Source organism: Athene cunicularia, assembly GCF_003259725.1.
Source record: "Athene cunicularia isolate RWA chromosome 2 unlocalized genomic scaffold, athCun1 chr2_part1, whole genome shotgun sequence".
Taxonomy (NCBI): Eukaryota; Metazoa; Chordata; class Aves; order Strigiformes; family Strigidae; genus Athene; species Athene cunicularia.
The window spans coordinates 108,214,201-108,235,454 of record NW_020799095.1 but is presented as its reverse complement, the minus strand read 5'-3'; the positions used below and the strand labels follow the sequence as shown (position 1 = coordinate 108,235,454).

Genomic DNA, 21,254 nt, shown 5'->3' with positions numbered 1-21,254 from the left:
GGGGAGGCCGCCGCCGCCCACCGCCAGGCACCAGCGGCCGCCCCCCGCCTCCGGAGGAGCCTGCCGCTCCCCACCAGCAGCCCTGTGAGCAGCTCCACACGGCGCCTTCGAAAAGCTGCTGTGAGGTCCGGCCTGTCTGCATTCGGTGCGGAGGAGGCACCTGAAATGATTTGCTTCTGCCCAGTTAGGCCAAGTCTCCGGGTTTGCATCCCGGTGTCACCGACCGAATCGCAGCCAGAAACAGGATGGCAAGAAAGTCCTTTCGATAAGGGACTCCAAACACAACCAGCTTGAGGGGCACGAGGCCTGGGGCAAGGAAGCAATTCACCCTCTGTTGTATGAAGCTTCTGCAAAGACTCATATTTGGATGTTTACAGCACTTCTGCCTGTGCAGAGACCTTTACTGAGGAATGGCCTATTAAAAACAAACAAACTTTTCCCAGATCTTAAACACAAGTCTTCTAAATGTTCACTCTTAGTAAATTTGTGGCTCCTAACAATAACAATGCACTGTGATGTTGTTCACCTGTCAAGACCCCATAATAACTACTACTAACAGTAGCAGCATTCAAGGAGATTGGAGTAGGGGAAAATGTCCTTTGACATAACTCAGGAAGTCATTATCCCCACCAGAGACTTCAGAAGTCATTCATGTTGACACAAACCCCTGGCTCTTAATATCAGCCATCTGAAACAGTCCATTTTTAATTTGTAAATGCACATTCAGTTGAATACTGCCTGCCATCAAGACTGCCTTATCTCAGACATGGGTGGGAATGGAACAAGCCACACGACTCTAAGTAAAACATATGAAATATTGAACACTTTCAGTTGAAACTGGAAAGTATCAATTGAATGTCATACCAATTCAAGCAGAAAAACATGGTAAATGTCTCTGGTCTACAGTCATCGGGCTTTGTCTGAGTTGAGGCCAAGAGGAGTTCGTACCCAGGGATGCAGCCAAGCAAGCAGTGAGCACAGGTCAGGGCTGGACGGGCAAGGTCAAGCTGTGCCCAGAATCACTTAGCTAAAAACATGGTTTATAAATGCCTTGACACTGCCCTATCTGATGAGGCATTACGCTTCTCAGAGCACCGGTGTTGAGAGGCTGGACTGATTTAGCAGTAAAAGTAATCATGCATTTACTTCAAGCTAACAAAGGAAATGGCTCAAAATTGTAAAGGCCTCAAGGGAAGTAAAAGAATCATCCAAAGAGCTGTATCTTAGTGTACATGAAGTAAGCCTGCACTTCACCTTCTGCCAGCTACTCTTCATGATGCTGTTTGATAACAGATATATAAATTCACATGTTTGATAATGTAAATATAACATTACATAAAGCTTGATAAAACAGTAACTTCACAGCTGTTTTCATGGTCAGTCCCACAGGCAGGAGGGCAAGAGCTCCTCCTAACCTAGAGTCAGCTTGGGTTCATGGGCCCGGAAAAGTTGACAGCAACATACAAATAGTAAAGAATAAACCAGCTGATAAGACGACTCCTGAAAAGTTGAAAGATCTATTTTGAATCACTAACCTTTGTTACTATTAGCAAAGCCAGACCTCAGTATGTTTAATGCCTGCCTTGCAGAGCGCTTTAAAATCTCCACCAAGGGAAAAACATGCCGTGGACTTTCTGCCAAACAGAAGAAGTCACTTCACTTCTCCTTTGCCTCAGGTCCTAAAATTCTGTATTGCTGATACAATGAACCATTCAGGGAATGTGTCTATTACTCATTTTTAGGAGCTGCTGTGAATTGCAGGAAGGCTGCCCAGCACTGCTTTCCGATGGAGGCACTGCTAACACTGCTAACTTACAAGACTCTCAAAGCAGAGAAAGTCACTAAACCACAGTGTCTCCCATTCAGATGGAGCAACTTCATACAACGCAATAAAAATATACCTCAAATCAGTTTTTTTTCCAATTGTTTGTAAGGATGTCAGACTGTAAGGGCACATAATCATGAGAAGCAGAGGCCAAGCGTTAACACCAGGTCTTAAAAAGCACAGTGCTTTAGGTACTCAGAGAGACAAAAGAGGAGGAACAAAGAAAAGTTGTGTCTTTGTGGCTGAGGGCTCCTTTTTAATTAGAGCAACAAGGAAGGAAGAAAGAAGCTCCCCATGGAAAAAGGTGTATGGACAACTATAATGATTTAGAAGTGAAGTCACAAACAGGAAGGATTAAGACTGGGCTGTTTCTAGGACTCCAACCTATCTCTAGAGTGCTTAAGAGTGGGGAAAAACAAAGGCAGGGAAATCCACAGAAGCATGTCCACACTTTTATCTAAATGTCGGTATCTCCCTTACTAGATATGGGGAAAAACAGATAGGGTTTTGGATCCTCTAAAAGAACACCTGAAGTGTTTGCTTCCCCTGTCTCTTAAGAAGTTATTTATAAACCGTAGAGTACGTGGTGGGTGGAGCTTTGGAAAATAGGATGCTGGAAATCAGTGGGAAACCTTGGATGTTAACATGTACAGCATGATCCCAATCCCATGAATGGGACAGTCTGAGGTTATATGTCCAAAAACTATCACATAAGCCAAAGGAAAAGACAGGTCTCTGGTTTCCTCAGATGAAGAGATGTGCAATAATACCAGTGTCTACTGTGAAATACAAAGTGTACAGCTGAGAGAGATTTACCACAGCTGTAAGAGGGAATACTACTCTTTCTCCCTGAACAGCCAAATGTAGTAGATCAGGGACCTCTGTGGCATTAGATTTGAGATATTTGAATACATATTAATAGCAAGTTCTAGTGGAGGAGAGGGAGCTGGTGCTGGCGTGGGAGCAGAGAAGGGAGCATCGGGGTGGGGAAAGTAATTTGGTACCAGTGACAAGTGTAAATATGTAACATGTTTGGAGCCATGTGACTTCCTACCCATTCCCAATTTAGCCCAGTGCCTAAGAGGCATGATCTGTCCCTTCATGTTTAGCTATTTTTAATGTGTGCAGAATTTGCTCTTTGTCTTCCCTCGTCTGCCAGTGTCTTGAATTCATTTGTCTTGATAGTCTTAAGATTTGGGCTTACTGGGACAAGCAACATCTACCCTATGGGCTCAGACCTTTGAGGTGTTAGAGTATTTCCTGCTCTTAGGAATGATCTCGTTAATCTCTGTAGATGATTTCAGCATGGGTTTGTTCGAGAGCAAGAGCCTTGAGTAGGGGACTACCATTGCATTGACAGGAACAGCGTTCCCACCTCTCCCAGTGGATCCAGTACACCGACTTTATTCTGTATCACTCAATCAAGACCCCTGTCACCTCTCCCCAGCCTACCTCAGCCTTGGCTACTCAGCTATGTAGTTACACTGTGAGCCCTCTCCAACACAGTTCAACAGGTGGAGTTTGGCCAAGCTTTGAAGCATGAGTTGCTTCTCACCCATTTACCACATTTTGAAGCTGGTGGGGACAGAGGGCTCTTGGTGGCACTCCTCAGCACCCGCTGCCCTGCTGTCCCCATAATGCAGCCTCTGGCACAGCAGGGTACCTTAGCTCTAGAAGGCAACCCAGGGGACTGAGATGGGCTCATGTGGGACAAAACACTGCCCTGGCCCACCCATGCCACATCTGACCGCTCCAAATAGATTTATTCCAACATCCTCCTCACCAAGTCTAATCCTCTTGCTGTTTTCGGGAGGCTCACTGGGTAATGGGAGAAGGTTATCACTAAAAATGTTCAGATGGGTTAGCTCTACCATTTGCAAAACATACTCAAATAGCTTGAATTATTGATAAACATTAATAAAGTAAATGGGGAATGCACTTGGTACATGCTCTGTGAGCAGTTTCGCAGCAACAGACGATATTCTGCGTTGGTTTTTCTGTTTTTATCTTCTATGTTTCTGTGATTCAAGCTATGTGGGAAGAAGGGAGAATGTCCATGGCCATACATCAAAGCTTCAGAAACAAATCATATCTTCAGTCAATCCATTTTACTGAATAAAAAGTTAAAAAAAAATAAATCCATGATTTACTTTAAAACATTTCCTTCCTTTTTCCTATGTCTTGTATTTATAGTTTGTTAGAGTTTTTTTGACAAACCCAGATTTTAAACCAGTGTTTATCATCATATATAAGCATGTCACATCTACTAGAGCTAGGATATAAAGGCTTTGGCTTTATTTTTCTACACACAAAGTATGAACATTAATTATTAACAATTAAGCAACTTATGAAAAACTCTGTGCACTTGCCTTGTTCTCTGCAAAATCAAACCATTATTTACCAGATGCATTTTCAAGTTTACTTGAAAAATACTCAACAGAACTAGAACAATTCTGCTTCCATTTATCTTCAATCCAAACACTAAATACAGGAAAAAGACTTCTCTTTCTGTTAGATGTCCAAATTTGTCAGCAAAATTAAGATCCCTGAGATGCAATAAAATAAAGAGAACTTTGTAGGTGAATGGTTTAATTTTACCACACTGAAAGAAATATTTTTCTAAAAATATATTTTTTAGAAAAGACAGGTAAACCTAATCTCATGAACTTGAAAGGCTTGAAGTGACAGCTATAGTTCATTAAAGTTGCCTGGTGAGCAGTGAATCTAATGAAGATTGTTTTCCTGAGGATTTATGATCCTTTGTTATTTACTGCTCCCAAGGACAAGTAATCCCCGTTTCCTCTAAACTCTCATGACCATTCCTACCCCTCAGGACACGAGTGTTGCTCACCGGCACTTTCAGTTTCCTTTAATGTACAATGCAACCAACCTGTACCACCATCTCCACAAGAACTCTTAATTTCCCCAGGCCCCTGCAGTTGTCTAATCAAGTTTTCCTGCTCACTTCCATGCACCCTTTTGTACTTTATCCCTACTTGAGGAAAAAGCAGCAAGCAGGTCATGTAGCTGGTTCAGATCTGTATGTGCTCAGCCAGCACCATGGGAGCTGTTTCAAGAGGGGAATTTTGCCTGTCCTGTCCTTATTGGGGTGCTACCTCAAATCTCACTCTATGAGAGTCAGGGAGAACCAGTATAGCTGAGATTTCTTCCCCTATGTTAAATTCAGCAGAAGGTGTCTCATGAGTTCAAAACTACTGGCTGTGGCAGTGAGAGACAAACATGACATGATTATGTTCCCTTAGAAAGCCAAACTCAGAAGGAAAATAAAATAAACAAACTCCCCACATGCCAGCTACAAAGATTCATGACACAGCCTTTGCTCCAACACAATATTCTCTTTGTCTCCTCAATGGTAAGAACCCTCCACTGCTTTGAAGGCTTCAAGTCTGCTCTGACCAAGTATAAAAAAGGTACTGAAGATTGCTAATTATGAAAGCTCATTGCAGCCTGTTCCTGAAAAAAGTAACTGAAACGTTTGTGAAAGACTGCAGAACCAATATCTGTCTTGTCACAACTTTCTCCTGAAATTAATGTCCTTATTCCTGAAATTGTGAGATCGATTATTTTTGTTAAGGAAATCACTCTGTTATCCTGTCTGACTTCAGCACCTTGGTTTCATTGCAGCACTATATTCTGCACTGAAAAAGGTTTCCAGTAAGTTATTTCATAAAAATGCCACAAACATTATGTATTTATATTTGCCTGGACAGATAACCACAGGCCTTTCGTGGAAATTTGACCAATGCCTAAAGTGTGCATGCAGGCAGACATGCATGTGGATGGAGTGACACACACACACACACACACACACACACACACACTTTTTTCAGAACTGGAAGAGGATAATCTAGGAAACAGATTCTCTGCTCAGTTGAGCCAAAGGTAGGAACAATCCCCTTTCATTCATCCCACATACCACTGAAACCCCCCCTTGCTCTAAAATAAAACTCACTTCATTGCACCCTCCAGGAGAAAAACTTGCGAAAAAGAGGAAATCACTTTCTTTTAAGAAAAAAAATACACTGCAAGAACACAGAAGGAGGCCTGAAAGTCTCAGAAACTGCTAATGAGAGCTGGAGCATTAATATATAGGCCAACAACACGAATCCCATCAGATCAGTTATGCAAAAGCAAGCAGCATCTGACTTGCTCTCTGAAATGCATCAGTGCTCTCTGCAGGGGCTGGGGGAGGTGTCTCTGCAACAGAGCCCCTGCCCTCCCTCTCCGTCCCGGCCCCCAGACCCGCACAGACCCCTCAGGCTTGGAGGAGTCTCGGTGCTGCTGGGGGAATACGGGCAGAAGGGGAGGATAGATCAGCCGGAGGGCCTGGGCTGGGGCGGGAGCACGCGTGGTGAGACAGCCTGGGAGAAGCTTGTCCTACTGCTCCCTCTGCTGTACCCATCCTGTGGAGAAATCCCAAATGTCAGCGCGAGAAGCTGGGATAAGGGATGGCAGCTTGCAGAGAGCGATCTGCAGGTAGCACAGACCCAGACAGACTGAAGAAAGTCACAGCTGATGAGGAAGAAACCACTGACACTCAGTAAATTGCACGACAGGGATGTTTATACATTTAACGTATCAAATCTCTTTTGCTCTGTACCTGCTGGTGTTACTCGTATGCTTCCAAACAGCACAGGAAAATAATGCCTCTCCCTGGGCACGATCTTCTTGCTTTATAATACACATTTAGATAATGATCTCATCTTACTGAGATGGATGGGTGTCAGGATCAGCTGCAGAGGACGGCCCTCGAAGCTCCCCTGGCAGGGCTGCCGGCAGTTAGGCAGTGCAAGCAGCAAAGGCCTTCCCCACGCCCCAGTGCACCACAGGCAGCAAAGGGGGAAAAACACCCCACCTCTGAGTGATCTTAGTGCCATGCCAAATGCAAACAGCATGAAGTGTAGGTAAAAAAAAGAAGAAAGGGGAAAAATGGCTTGTGGAAATGATGTCAATTAATCATGCGGGAATTACCAATCTGACTGTTGTAGAGAATGTTTTTTTTTTAACCTGCGGCCACCTGAACACAACTCCAGACAACAATCCCACCCTGTACACTTATTTTTGAGGGCAGAGAAATGGGCAGTACTGGATACCACCTATAAAAGACATTTGCAGCTGCCATGAAAGCATTTATTTAAACACGGGAAACAGGAAAAATTTGTACCCCAAGAAAAAGACTTTTTTTCAAACACTTAAGCATTACAACGTGCTTTTTGCAATCTTCCGAGCAATATTCCAGTTACTCTACACTTTCCTTTTTGCAATGATTTATGGAAAGCCAAGCTAGAGTAGAAACCACCTCAAAGGAAGAAATCCTTCTCAAGCACTTTTCTAAGAGAAGGTGCTCAGTCCTCAGAATAGGGAGAATGATGAGAAGAATCAGCACCTTCAGGAGAAGTGGACCCTTTCCATAATAAAAGAGGTGATGAAAGTCTGAAAGGCTGGAATGCAAAGCTAGGATTTTTGAAAGACCAGTCATACACTCATCTTAAACCTTCTGAAGAATTTCAGGAACTTTACACAACTTTGACTAGAAACAAACAAAAAAATCCCTTCCTAATACCAGTATGAGATTTTAAAAAAAAAAATAAATCAGTGAATTACAGAAAGGCAATGCTAATAGATTAACTGTATTCCCTTTTTTTCTCCATGCTCCAAGTACTACTTCCTTTTATATTATAGAACATCTACCAACTAATGAAAATACTGGAAGCTAGACTTTATGATATAACATGGTGATAAAGTGAATTACATTTAAATGTCAATGGGATCTATGGAACAGAGCAAATTTGGAAGAAATGCATTCAGTAATTTTAAAGTTGTGAATAATTAGCATGGCATTTTCAAATGCACTTGGTCATGACCTAATTCTGCTCTAAATTCTTCATTTTTAGTTTTTGCAAAGCTATACAAGCCATGCAGTACTACAATAGTATTAGAACAAGTGCTGCAGCAGTCTTGTCCTGCTGAAAAATCCCACCCCTAAATGAGTGACTCCAGTAAAGGAATGGGACATGACAATTTGGAGCAGAATCCAGCTCATTCTTTTCAAAGGCAGTATTCCAGATTTACATAAATGTAAACGAATGCAGATTGGCCTCAGGACTGACACAATGTACCTAATTCACACTTGCCCAGTTCACACGGAAGAAGCTGGAATAGAGCTGAAAATACAAACTAAACTAACAACTTCCAAAGGAAAACCGAGATATTGAAAAATATTTTATCTGTAGTAATCCAGTAATAATTACAAATTATTTTGACACGTGAAGTGTCATGACAGCCTACAAATATACAATGTGTATGGCACAGGGAATGAGCATACGTCTGGACATATCTACTTGCTGTCAGACACCACAAAGCTGCCTTGAATAAACATGCTTATTATAGCACCTCCTCCCACCTCTCTGAATTCATCATGTTTATACCAAATAAAAGAAATTCTTTTTTGCTTTGTCCAGAGTAGGATATGCTTTATCTAAGAGCCTCAGACATTGCAGTGTAAATTATTTGTACTTCTTGCTACAAAAAGTCTTGCTCCAGGACTTGTGACTGAACATTAACTACCTGAGGGAAATCAAATTAACAGCAGCTGAGACAGAACTATTAAAGGCATGGTTTCCCCTATGTACAGTAGTCTGTTAACATATCCACAGGCACCAAGAGGGTGAGGATAAAGCAAGGACATTTCTCTGCACCATCACTATCTTTCACATTGCTGTCTATTTCTGTGAAGGAGCCACAGACGTAGTGATATTGATAGGCACAGGGGTTCCCCAAGCCTCAGCTCAAGCATGTAGATTTTACAGCCACGCACACAATGAAGCCACTACGTTCCAAAATAAATCCAGCAAGCTTTTTGCTTAAGACTACAGAGGTAACTGCAAGGTTGTTTCTGGTTGTAAGCATAATGAAGCTAGGAAGTGGGCACCAAAAGCCTGCCTCCCCTGCCCTCTCTCCCCCTGCCTGGGGCTCATGTCCTTGAGAGGTATAATCCAGCCTCCAGAGAAGGGGAAGGGTTTGGGGTGGCACCCAGGCTCCTTCTGCATAACCTGCCAGGGCAAGAAGTTCACAAAGGAGCTGCAGTCACCCCCTGCATTAACTCCTCCTGAGCAATGGGAGAGATGACATGTCCATGTTTTCGGAGAAGGGCAAAGACACATTATCAAAATGCTTAGGATGATGGGGACTGCTCTTGTCACTGGGAATTCTGCTCTGAAATGCAGGCAGTCAGGGACACTCATGTCACGAAGACCACCACACCATGCCCGCGCTGCTCAGACATTATCTGAGGGGTGAATATGGCCCGGGCAGCATGGGCTTGTGGTTAAACACCACACTAGGAGTGGTAGGAGACCAGGTCAGGTCTCAGCTTTGCCACAGACTTTTTTGTGAATTCAGGAATTTTTAAATTTATTTCTTCCCTCCCATATTTTTTATGTTTTGTCTACCTAGCCTTCAGTGGTTTTATTATGGGTGTCACGCTTCTATATGCTTAGAGCAACTCAAACATTGAGCTGGGACCTCCTAGCACTACTGTGACTAAAATATTGAAAATTGTTTAGGGAGCATTTTTATTTTATTTAGTAAATGGAACAAATAACTAATCCAAAGAAGAAAAAATGCATCTTCCTTCAAAAGCCTCTTTAATCAGCCCCAGAATCTGAATCAATGCTGAGCACAAAGATTTAAATTTGGCTTAATGAAAACTGAATAGACAAAAAAACAACAAAAGAAGTCTCTTTAAAAAAAGGTATGGATTCGACCCAGCCAGTAAATAATTAAAGCTCCTCTCTGTTCCCTTCCACTTTCTATTTTAAGGCTTTTCATTATATGGGATCAAAGTCAGCTTGAGTTGGAGAGAGTTAGACAAATCCATCACGGAGACAGACTGAATGTATGATCTCATCCCCTGTGACAGCAGCCCGACGGTACCACCTGTTTGAACTCCAGCTCATACCACTTCTGATGACACTGGCAATGTCAAGCATACCACTCGAAATTCACAGGGCTGTGCAGAAACTCTCTCCACCTAAGCAAACAAAATGAAAGAACTGTAAATCTGGCATCAGGAATGCTACAGGCAGATGGGACTGCAAAAAGAGCAGCCACAGAAAGGGTTCATACCCCAGGAACATAAACTACCAGGAGTCTCAGGAAATCAGCTGTATGAAGAAAGACCGATTTTTATTTGGAGAGGAGGTAAATGAAGAGAGAGATAATGTAGGACAGCTGTATAAAAATTACAAATAGTAAAAAGAAGGGAAAAACCCCATTCTTATTTATTTCCTCATCATAGAAGAAAAAGAATACATTGCAGCCAAAAGACAATATAATTAACAAGATATGGAAGAAAAACAGGGAGTTTAAAACTGAGAGGCAAATTTAAAAGAGATTAAGGAAAACTCTGTTCTACCTTTTTAAACTTAAAGCATAGTTTACCCTGTGGAGCTGTCTGTAGCATAATACAATTGGGACCCAAAAGGACTATTAAAAAAATAATTTCATTAGATTGTTAATGAATTCCTGCACATTCCCATTATAAACTCATTTGTTTTAAACAGAAAGAATATCATCCTTAATGAACCTTGTTTTTTTTAAACAATAGAAGATAAATATTTACACTTCCTGACACAAGCAATGATTAAATGTCAGGGATTAAGACATTCCCCTTAAAGGGAATCCCCAAGGATTAAGAAAATCCCCCTTTTGTCACATTATTCCATAACTGTCAAGTGGCCAGTTCCCAAGCACTGTCACAAACAATGTATTGGGTCAGATCCAACACACCAATGTTTGGTTAACCCTAAAGTTCAATCAAGAGATTTCTGTCTAAAACTTTTGTTTAAGAAAAAGGATTACAGCCCTGGAAGTGTACCATAAAACTTTCTTTCTAAACCATTTTTTGCTCTGACTGCCAGTAGCTAGCAGCACTTGAAGATGAAGGCAGCAAGCGTACATCAACTCTACTTGCTTTGGTGTGTAAAAACACTTTGGCCTAGATTTGGGTCAAGATATATTATTTCACTCCTTTGAGCCGCTTGACATGTTCAACACAAACTTGACTTCTGGTCTGCCACTGCATTAAGGGTCTTCTGGCTGATGAAACTTGCCACTACACTGTGATACAAGAATCAAATTATAAAATTACTACAGATATCAAAAACATCTCACTGCTGTGAAATTTGTGCAATTCATTTCTCAGAGTCTACTAAAATGAAAACAAAGAAGCAGTTTAGCACATCACTAGCTGAAAGAGCTATTTCAAAGCATGCTCTAGATTAAGACTGCATAGCAGGATCTTTTCCCAGTGAGAAAATGCACCCTGGGGACCAGTAGAGGCCCCAAACAGCAATATTCTCCTTCATGACCTCATTAGTATCTGATGTGTGTGAACATCTTCAAATGTGTGATTCTCCTGTTTACTTTGAGAGGGTTCTTTAATTCATAAAATTATTTTGATTTGGTACCAGACAGATAAATAAATCCACATTATTCAGGCCCAACAACTCTTCAAATGAAGAAAAAAAAAAAAAGGAAAAAGCCTGCAATAAAAAATTAGATTGGAAAGGTTTTGATGCTTTATGTGGGAGTTAGCTGTATGCAGAATTGAACTGTATTTTCTTGGTTTAGCTGAACTAAGCTGTACTGACAAGAGCATGCTGAATTAGATCCGGTTGTAACCTGAGGTGAACCTGCAGGATAAACCTTACGTCATTGTATTGCTGCAGTTCTTTCCTTTTTCCATGAGCAAATGTGGCTCACTTCCCTCAATCTCTGAAATGCCATATCGGGTGTGCTGGCCATGGGGTAGAAGTCTAAATAGAGCATGTTTCGATTTATTCATTTCAGGCCTCTAGGAATGGAACTGAGCTACTAGAAGAAACTGAAGACTACAAAGGCATGAGGGAGGCAAAAGTGAAGATATTTTAAAGATAATGGGGGGGGTATGAAAATGTACCCTGTGTTGAAAGACATTCACCCACATTTCTGATTTGGACTTTTGGATGTTTGCCTATCCAGGGCAAAACCAGCCCTGTGTTTCACTCCACCCTGAGGTGTGTAAGGACATCTTGCCTTGCATTGTAACTGAAACTAACTGGTGATGATACTAAGCCCTTTGTGGCTACAGCATGTTAAAAATACTTCATTTCTACAGCATTGTTCGCACAACTTTGTAGGATAAGATATAACTCTCTTCCAAGAGACTGAGGACTCCTCAGCATGAAGGACAACAAGGACATAGGGTACTTGGCACGGCAGTCCGCTCTGCCAAATTTCCATGACTGTATCACTGCTTCAGAGACATAACCAAGCAGGTAATACTACTTCTTGCATTCTACCTTATGGCCAGACCTACATAACGTGCTCTGTGTTCCTCCTTCAGACAGGTTTCTGAGCAGGAATCTACTTTATTTTTGTCAGAGCCAGCTGGAAGTCTCGGTGGCACAAGGTAAATGGGCACATAACCCTGCATCATCTCCGTACCTGATGTCTCCTTTCTCTGTTAGCATTATCCCTGGACCTTCTCTGTGGCATGGCTGACCGCACAGGAACCCTCCCTGGATTCATCTGTATGAGAGAAGCAACTCCATTTGTAGTTGCACTAGCCCCGTAATAGATAGACCCCTGCTCCACTGCATAAGCTCTTTGCCCACAGAGCCCTGGAAGGAGTCCTCTCCCTGCTCAGTGAGAATGGTAGAACACTATAAAATTGATTCAGTACATAGGTTTGGAAAGGAGAGGAAGAAACTGTTCAACGAACACTGCTGCTCACTGCAAAACCTGGATCGCAATCCATGGGCTGATACACTTTCTGCCTTCATCATAAAACAAGTCAGCTGGTGAACAGGAGTGGTGCAGCAAGAACAGGGGATGCAGCCAGTCCAGGACGAGCCTGTTGCCACAAAGCACATTTACAAATAACAACCAACCCTCAGAACTAGAAATTCTCCTGCTCCAAATTGTTAAGAAAGACATCCCAGACATTTTCTTGACTTCAGAAATGGTTTTGCTTTCCCTTTATGGTGGCAGTGGACAACATAGAGTCTGCTTTGAGGTCCTTCCACATTGTCAGGAATTACCTTGCTGCTATAGGTTTCTCCCTCCCAAGAGCCATGCACTAAATGTTATTTTCCAACCCTACATGACTGTTTTTTTTAAAAATAAATTCAGGTACATAACCTTGATAATTATTTTTCTCAGGTATATTCAAGCTCATATGCAATGGAGATGTTCTGGAGACAACGTGATTTTGCTTAATAATATAAATCTCTATATAATTTCATCACTTCAAGCCTTGAATAACTGGAAATCCTCCTCCTACATAATTTGTCATGATTTCCTCTGTATGAGTTCAATGTAAGAAGTGCATAGCTAAATTATGCAGGACTATAAACTTACGTAACTGCTTGTAAGACAGAAGAACATGAAAAATAAAGCAGCTTCAATAGTTAGGAATATAGAGAAGTCCAACATAGAGCTGAGAAAAAGCTGATTTATAGTTTGTCCTTTAGGTGGACAGGTTTACTAGTATTTAATTAGTATAAATAGAAGTAAATCTGAGAATATACTGTCATTCCTTAAGACATATGGAAGCCAAGAGCTGGCAGAACTAATTACGAAGCAGTTATATGAACAAACATAAACATAATAAGTAGAAAGGTCAATTTACATCAAGAGATCACCTATCTCTTGCCTTAGTTTCCCCTCTTGGAACAGCAGTGGATGTACCCACATGGCTCACTGATATCACTTGCACACAATCTGGAATATCAGGCTTCCACAGCAAGCATACGTAATTTCTTTCGTTGCCTACCAGGGAGGTTTATCAACAGTCCACTCTATGCCTTTTGGTAGTTTGCATTCTCCTCCTTCTCTTGGAGTAGAATCTCACATTACCCATGCTGCTTTCTCCTACTCTCAGTGCAAAAATCAGAAGGGAAATAAAATCCATCAATCCTCTGCTTGTCATTAAATCTCTCTCACACTGTTCTTCATTCTGCATGGCCCTGCAACTCAAGCTCTTAGCTTTCTACTTGCAGGGCCCTTTAACCCTTTAGATTTCTGCCTGGATAGCTATGGGCAGATCCCTACCACAGTTTGCCCACCCCCTGGTCTCTTTTTCTAGTCCCTGATAAGAATCTTTGCTCTCACCTGTGTCTCTCCTTCCTCTGCTGAAACAGCAAAAAGCCTTTTACAAAGTCGCATATATACCCTTAGTCAGGTGTTCTTTAACTTACAATGAACACCACAGGATAGCACAAATGAACTTATGGTTCATGATGTAAGGCACTGTTGTTACAAACTACAATTAGATACAAGTAGAAATGGGGACAAAAGTGGGTTCATTAGCAAATGTCAGCTTTTCAGCATACTTGAAGCATGTGCATTTGGAAATTCTTGTTGCTGTACCTCATGTGAATTACAGTTTGCAGCTCCCTTGCACTGTTCTCCCATTACGTGTGTGAATGAAGCATAGAAACAACTTGTTTTATTGCCTCCACTCTCACAAAACAATTAAATTAAAAATAGCAATAAGGCATCACATTTAACAGGGAAGTAAAAGAGGACCGTAATGACCAATGGCACGCTCCTTCCCTCCTATAGCAAATTCTGCAGTGGGAGGGAGGCTGCACGTCTGCTTGGGATCCTGCTACCAGATTTTGCCCTGAGAAGAAGTTTATTAAGAGGGAAGTCACTGTGGGATAAATCCCAAAACCCATGCCTGTCCTCTTAGTCCTCAGGCCATTTGGTTGAAGGAGCTGATAATCTGCTTTGCTGTTCATCTTGCCAGCAGTCCTTTTCCATGGTGATGCTCTTCCAGAAATACCCGACAGCCAAGCAGCATGGGTGTCTATTTTCTTGAGAAGGCTCTTTAATGTATAGGAGCTTTACTGTAAACCCACTATAGGTTGTTTATTTAAAAATCTGGCTCTCCCATGGATGGACAGTGGTACCAACATCCATCGTTTGCTTACTCCTTTTCTACCATACAATACATCACAGGTGTGCACTTCAGGACACTAAGAGACAATAGTAGGAGATGATTTACATTACTGACATCCATTTGACACAACTAAACTCTTTCAAAACAAATGGGCATGAATCAGGTCCCTGCAAAACTGCAAACATCAACCTAAGCTTAAAAAAAACCCCAGGGACTAAAGATGTCATATTGAACATCTCGGTACAACAATTACTTTTACGCAAATATTACAGTGACACTAGCAGAAGGAAAAATTTTGTCCGCGGTACGCAAGTAATATCCAGCTAATAAGACTCTTCAGTTGGTCCCTAAGATGCATGAACCTGTGATCACTGTTGGATTTCAAAATGCACAAAAATACTTATCTGCATATCTTAAATTGCTGTCAGATCTAAGATGCAGGCAACAAGGGATAAAAAAAGGGATGGTGACAATCTGGATAGGAACTTGGTGTTTTAATTTGAACACTTTATACTTAATAATATACTTGGCCCTAGTATTTAAGGGGGTTCTCTATAGAACACTCATGTAACAATGGCAGTAAATCCTACGAGAAATTTATGTATGTCATTTCCATCAGCGTTCCTGGATTTACAGGTTAAGTGAGATTCACCCTTGTTTCACAAATCTGGCACAAAGGGTCTTTGCTTCCTGGAAGACAATCAATGTGTGAAGGAAGATCAAGTACAGAGGAGCTACCCAGGGGGACTTCTCTGGGGTTTGCACTTGGGAGATGTTTGCCAGCTGCGAAGAGACTGTCTTGTGGGAAGATTTAGGAGCAGGCTAGAGGAAAGGATCATGCAACCCAGCACTTCACAGATCCTGACCACACAGCATACACTGGAAGGCCAACCCCAACCATGAAAAGCAGCGATGAGAGAGCCAATCTGAAGTGTTAAATCTCTTCTAGCCCTTGGTCAGTGATTTGCTCAGTCTTAGTATACACACATTCCTCACACAGGAGTGGTGAACCTCTCTGAAAATTTCATGCAAAGGGTAGGAAAAGCAGTTAACATACTTCTTATAAAACGCCTAGAGCTTTTCCATCTAATGCATACATAAATTAAACTTCAGTAACTGTGAATTTTGTTAATGGAAAAAACCATGAAACAATACAAGTTTTCCTAAAGCTTCTGTCACATGCAGAGTAAGCACTGTTGCAAAAGCTGTGCGCTCAGGATGTGTTAATTGCCAGGTCCCAGGAGCATTCCCTTTAGCCTACTCCATATCTCGCTATAGGACAGCCTTTACTACAGCGTGATGAGAGTCACTGACCCATATTTTGATGGTAGATTATTGCAGTTTAAGTTTATAACATAATCATTAAGTATAAGGTCATTTTAAAATATAATTCTGCTGTAGCTTATTAAGATTCTGCACCAGTAATAAATATTTACTTATCTTTGAATTACTCAAAAAATATACTTTTTATATGATTAAGCCAGGTCCTTTTCACTAGAACACAAGAATTTTTCACTAGAAAGATAATGAAGATGGCAGAGATTTATCTGTATCCTACATCCTAAAACCTTCTTAGCTGCCATTCAATAAAAAATATTTTGAACAAGCTAAAAGAACACTGCAAATCCAGCTCTTTAGTGCTCTTTTACATCTCTGTTGGACAAAGGGCATCAGGAAACAAAGATCATTAACCCCTTTTGTTGAGGGTCACTGCATTTATGACATAAGTACCAGCAGAAGCAGTCATATACACTTAATTGTATAGACTATTTGCACATAAAATAACCAAATGGTCAAACTAAATTAGCTTGCCAAACTCTATCTGTAGTCTATACACTGCCACACAACTATCAAGAACTTGCTAGTAACAGTTCAGAATAGTTTTCAAACTCATAGAAGTTTAGAAAAGGCAGATGAGTAGGTAACAAAGTTGTTTTTTCTATCAGAAAATGTGACACTCATGAGTACATGACAAAATGAATTTTTCCCTTTGCTAAAAAAGGCTTGCTTTTCTGTATATACTCAGGTTGGCAATTGCTTTTATTGTTCCACTAAGTTGTTCTACAATATCTTAAGAGGAATTTTCCTGGGGCAAACTAAGAGAGCAAATTATAGGCATTTTTTCCTTGAACCATTTTGCACTTTAGATTGTAGGTAAATAATCCTTCACAATTGCTGTTCTCAAATTGAACCTTTCTCTTACACCTCCACTGATGTCATTGGCCTGTATCTTAATTTCTTACTGCTGTGAGGTCACAAATTTTTTATCATCTGACTTCATCACAGGATCTACCTGAGGCTGGACATCAGAACACAACAGCTATGTTGCCTGGTTAGAAATCTCAGCTCTGTACACGCTTACAGACATATTTCTCCTGTCTTTGTTGATTTCTTGCTGTTTTCTCTGAGCTATTAAATCATTTATCTGCCAACATATATGTAGAGTTCATCATATAAATCTACAAAGTTGCCATTTTCAGAGCAACATTCAAAACCAAATTCATATAAAGGCTTTGCATAGATAATTAAACCTGTATAGCAAAATACACAATATACCACACTGATGGTAGTATATGCTAAGACTTAAGTTGAATGTAGACGCTGAGTAGTGAGGATTCCAGTCTACTCTCTGCTAGGATACTTTTGATTCTAAGACTTCCATTTTGATTTGCAGAGCCAATCCCTGATTCTTGCCTCAGTTGATACAATTCCAAAAGTGAGGTATGTATCAACAAATGTATCTATTATAGTGCCTTAGAAAACTTATTTCCTCTCTACTAATCTTTGCTTTCCACGCAGAGCAACTACTTCATACCTAGTGTTTTCAAAGGCTAACCTGGACCTATCTCTTAGCAAGAATTCTACAGATCTGAGTGAGACAACATTAAGGTAGAACTAAATACTCCCAAAATACCCAATGAGTATTTTTACCTTTTCAGCATGGATCCTGTTAAGACTGATAAATATATGGAATTTCCATATATTCTGCTTATCCAGCTATCAATGAGAATAAAGGGGACAAAAGACTGATTTGTCAGGGTTTCATTTACTACATGAATTTTATGCATGGTCAGTTATACTACATAAAATAACCCTAACGCCATTCCATGCATTTTGCACAGTCAGCTTTATCAGATAAAGTCTGAAGATCCAATTAAAATTTAAAAAGAACAATTACCTTTTAAAAAACAGTTCAAGTTAACAAAAGTGACTGTCTGATCATTCAGTGACAATAAGATCATATTCTAGGTAAAGACAGCCTGAGAAGCTAAGCTATGGAAAAGCCTGTTCAAACACTCAACATTTGATTGTAGTTCTTGTAATGTATTCACAGTAACTTTAGCAGTGCCAATTAGAGCAAATATTGGGACAAAACCCAAAAGACTGATTCAGTTTTGACTTTCATTTTATTCCATTTTACCGAGTAAAATGGCACACTGGCTCTTGAAAAGGAACTAAGAAGGTACATTAAGATTTGTTATCTCAGAAGACAGTGTCTCCCTTCTATTACCCAGCTTTTGCAAGTAACCTGGCAAAGACTCAATAAGTTAGGTTGCCCATTTTTTCTTAACTGTATGATGTGTATGATCATCTTTTGTCTTGTTGCTCTTGTATGGCTTCCCTAGATATTTAGACATGAACACTGAAAGAACAGATGTCATTTGCAGTTTTCTCATTCACTTCAAAGGACTGATAAGCTGGCCATTTAAGATTCAAATATTTCAAGAAGTGAGAGATGCTGTCGAGCAAAGGGCAGAGTCTTATTCTCTGCATTGCAGGTATTTATTTTGTCCTCCATAAAGCAGATGCCACAATTACAGAATGCATTCTGTAAAATCAAGCTCTATTTATGCTCTTGTCCACATTTAGCTTCAGTTAGAAAACATTTCCTTTTCAAAATCCTTGAGTTTTACTGTAAGTGTTTCCTAGGGAAATACTATCAATATAAAACATAGTTCCTGGGAAAAGAATGACAGATCCTTAATAAAACTGATGGATTCAAAAGCTTTTAGAACAAGGTCTCTGTTCTAACCTGCTGTACCAGCTCATATTCAGGGTAAGACATCATGGCTGAACCTTTGTCCAAAGCAGAAGAGGGAGTATTGTGAACTGGAATTATATAGGAAATTCAGTAGAAAAAGGTTTGGCAGTTAGGACAAGGTCAGTGCAACACAGACTTGTCCAAGACCAGAAGAAAGAGAAAACAGATGGATGCTAGAAGCATGCAAGCCACCTGAAAGTTATTCACACGATCTAAAGTTTGCAAGGAAATTCATGATGGCAAATTTCAAAGCAGAAGGAGGGAAATGAGACTTACTCAGAGTTCTGTTGAGTGGAGACACTTAAGTACATGTGTACTTACAACACAAAAGTTGCATAGTTTAAAAACAGATTTTATTCCTGCACACAGAAACCTGATGTGAGTTATTTCTACTTAAGAGATGGGGATTTTTTTTCATTCAACTGATACTCATTCAAAATAGGTTTAAAGTGTAGTCAGGTGAGTGAGTGTCTGATGAATTTTGACATATCTCATGTTAAACTACTCTCCCTTATCTGAGGTAACAAAGACCATCCGAATGCAAAACAGAATGGCATATCTTAAACCACCATCTTGTACCATGCATGTGATGAGTGACAAGTGAAGTGCTCTTCATCCATTTCAGACAGAAATAACAGTCAGCACAAGCCAACACTGACTGGGTAAAGTCAACTTTGCACTAAAACCACCTAGGGAAGCTCACATGGGAGTGTACCTCCATTGGGAAACTGTACATTCTTCAGCTGTCTGAAGTATCCTACCAATCCTCTAGATAAATTAGAAAACTCCAATCAAAATCAATGTCTACACAAGGTTTCACCTTAATTTAACTCTGCCTGCTTAAATTCAGATAGTGCGACCATCCTTTGTAAAAAGTGGCCTAGGAAATCAATTTTCAGCTCATATGAAGTTTTTAGCTGTTGTTTGTAATTACTTCTGGAGCTCTTGCAAAGACATGTCGCTCTAAAATGAACCAATTAATTTTAGCATTTTTATTACCTTATTCTTACTAAACACAGGCCAAATTTATAAGCCTGTAGAGGCTAATTTTTACCCTTCATATGCACATACAGTAGTTGAAAACAAAAAAGACACATTTGCATGGTGCAAAGCCCAAGTTTTGAAGTGAGAACCTGGGAAAATGCACAGAAGACAGTAGTTGGTGCAATGAAGTGAAGGTAATAAAGAAAAAAATGCATATCAGGAAATTAGTATGTTTCTTGACAGTAGAGCTATTATGCTCTGGAACACTTTCCTGAGGGAAGGGGTAGAAACTCCATTACTTCGACAATTTAAAATTAGACCAACAAAAAAGTAGTAAATGTACAGCACAATATAGAATAATCTTATAGAAAGAGAAATGAAGTACATGACTAATAAGTCTTTCTTTCTAACAGCTATGAATCATACAAGCACAGTTGTGGCTTGACATCGGGGTTTCTATGCATGGATGGTAACACAGGCTGTCACATGGTACTAGTTGGTAATGGCTGGAAGAACCAATTCTTCATATGCAATAAACCATAAATACACGTCATTAGAGGGTCTGCTTAAACTCTACAGTGAGTTCACATAACAATGCTTTACTAACAATCCCCTCTCCCCCAAACAATAAAATCAATGCCTGTTTCATTATTGCATGCACATTCATGTTGCTGGGACAGAACTTCCTTAGCTGAGAGAATATATTGGAGTTAATTTATGCACTGAGTGTTCTGTGTGTAACCCAAGGTAAGGACTTCTGGTCACAGGCTCCACCATGTTTTACCTGAGTTTTATTCGTTCTTTGCTCAAAGGCATATTTAAGACAAACATTTGATCTTTTGAATGTGAGTTCAATATTTTCACATAGGAATTGAGGGAAAGAAAGAAACACAGACTTTTTATTTGATTCTTCTCTTTTCCAATATGTTCTCTAGTACTGTTGATAGGCAAGTGTTATTTGAAATAACCTGTCCAGGCCAAAGTGTTTGACCCAAACACTTTGTTGCAGCTACGTGACATTCAGCCAGAAGAGTTTTGTGCCATAACAGCAACACGCTGTTTAAGAGTACAGACCAGGGATTAAACATTGACCACTACAGCAGTGCTTTGCAAATCAAAAGAGGGGAGAAGTACCAGTTTAAACTATATACAGGATAGTGTCTTGAATAAATCTGAACATGATGTAACAATGTTGTTGAAAGGCAAGATTCAACAAGACCAAGGCACTTTTTTCCAAGGACCATGGAAAGTGAAACTTACTGTATATTTTGCTTTTTTACAATATAATCATCTCCAAATCTCTACAAATTTGCAAACAATATACCAAAGAACAAAGGTAGGAGTTTCCCTCAAAATGTCTAGGAATTAGGGACAGTAGGACACTATGTTCAAATATTTTTAAGTCTTGCATTTCACCACTTTTGGAAAAAGTA

At 40.3% G+C, this 21,254-nt stretch overlaps 1 protein-coding gene across 1 annotated transcript in view; it reads right to left on the bottom strand.

Moving 5' to 3' along the window:
• Positions 1-21,254, bottom strand: part of DTNA (dystrobrevin alpha) — a 219,957-nt gene that overhangs the window by 184,735 nt on the left and 13,968 nt on the right. The gene's annotated exons all lie outside the window — the stretch shown is intronic.